This window comes from Bos grunniens, chromosome 12 (assembly GCF_055505025.1).
Source record: "Bos grunniens cultivar Pamir isolate PY7600 chromosome 12, Bosgru_T2T1.0, whole genome shotgun sequence".
Lineage (NCBI taxonomy): Eukaryota > Metazoa > Chordata > Mammalia > Artiodactyla > Bovidae > Bos > Bos grunniens.
Window position 1 is genome coordinate 80,938,459 of NC_141176.1, and position 2,126 is coordinate 80,940,584.

Genomic DNA, 2,126 nt, shown 5'->3' on the forward strand with positions numbered 1-2,126 from the left:
TATTCCAAACACTTATAAATCTTGGATAAAATATATCAGATATAATTACACCAAAGTCAAAACTGGAAGATGGAATTGGAAATCACTGGCTACAGAAACAGGAAAGAAATTGAAACCCAGAGTAGAAAGTAGGAAATAAGGCTTAGGCTGTCCATAGGGCCATCAGCTCCTAATAGAAGTCCAGGTCCTGAGAATGAAGGCAGGTGGGGGTTTTAATACTCACGTGGCTCCCGTAGTTTCCATCTCAGTCAGGAAGAGAGCTGAGATAAAGCCAAGGACCTTAAGGAACTACCTTAAGATCTAGAAGTTGGCCAAAAGTCTACTAAATCTAGATCCTTCTCCTCAAAAATAATTTTATTCCAAGCTTTAGGTTCAACTGAAAAAGATTCGAGGAAAATACTTCTTGGCACCAGAAAATTCGGAATCTTTACTAAGCAATGATACTTTTGACCCTTGTCTAAGTCATGTATTTGTTTAACTAGAATTAATTGAGACAATGAGAACAAAATCAAGTTGTCAAGTCTGTTTCTGATGCACATTAGGTGAATTATCATCACCATCCATGTTGTCTGCCCTCATTAATATCACTGTTAAAACTCTCTAAATGCAGATCATCAGCACTCCACACTAGGTTTCTTATCAATAAATTATAGGAGTGGGCTCCTGCAAAAACAGAGTTTACAAGAGGAGCAGGTAGGGTTCAGGCGAAACTAGTTTATTACTCATCAAACTGTTCCGCCTCATCAATAAAATGATTAAGAGCAATTCAACACTGTTTCAGAGTTTATTGATCCAAGCCTTTGATTTCACTGCCAGAAGCCCTGTATGGGAAAACTTATCTGCAACCCTACCAAAAATCTGTAAATCATGGCATTGTGGCCGGTCCATGATAGATGGCTCAACAGTGACCATGAATGAGATCTGCTGAGTGGGAACAACACAGTGCTGACGAAGGGACTGTGGGTTTGTTGTCTCAAACACCATTCTTCCCTTGTAAACACTTCTGTAGTCTACACGCACTGTATATAATTTCTTTTATGGAAACATTTCTCTTCTCCACTTTAAATGGAGAACTTGATTTCTATTCTCCAATATTATCTTAACTACAGAATAGTAACAATAGTTCATATTATTGACTATAAGCTAGGCCTTGTGCCATGTGATTTATATATAATATTCATTCACTGTTTACATAGAGAATATAGAGACTGTGTTAGCCTAAGCAACCCTTCCAAGGTCATATATTGAGAAGGTGAGAAAAGATATTTTGGCCCAGGTATGTTTGACTCTGATAATGCGTATAATTATAGACATGCTTTTACCTACTGTAAATACTGCCTCTAACAGTAAATGCCAATATTGAGAATAGAAAGGTCCATTAGTAGTCCACATTAATGATATATATAGCTCAGACAGTAAAGCGTCTGCCTACAATGCCAGAGATGTGGGTTCCATCCCTGGCTCGGGAAGATCCCCTGGAGAAGGAAATGGCAACCCACTCCAGTATTCATGCCTGGAAAATCCCATGGACCAAGGAGCCTGGTGGGCTACAGTCCATGGGGTTGCAAAGAGTCGGACATGAATGAGCGACTTCACTTCACTTCATATATATATATATATTCACACATATATATATTCTCTAATGACACTAACATGTAATAATGTTAGCTAGGTAATTATCATTGCTACCATCATTACTATGTTAAAATTAAGTCACTCAGAAACTGTGAATACAAAAGCCAAGTATAGGGTGATTATATCATCCAGTTTGCCTATGGCAGTCCCAATTTATGTTTGGTGGTCTAGCTTTATTATCAACAGCACCCCTTTTTAAAGTGGCTAAGATGGTAAAGAATCTTCCTGCAATGCAGGAGACCTGGGTTCAATCCCTGGGTCAGGAAGATTCAAAGGAGAAGGGAATGGCAACCCACTCCAGTGTTCTTGCCTGGAGAATCCCAGGGATGGGGGAGCCTGGTGGGCTGCCGTCTATGGGGTCGCACAGAGTCGGACGCGACTGAAGTGACTTAGCAGCAGCAGCAGCAGAGCGACTGACACTACTATCTGACCCTCAGAAGGGTTTCTATTTAGATGATGAATGGTATGGTCTAACAGTAGCACGCCCAAAC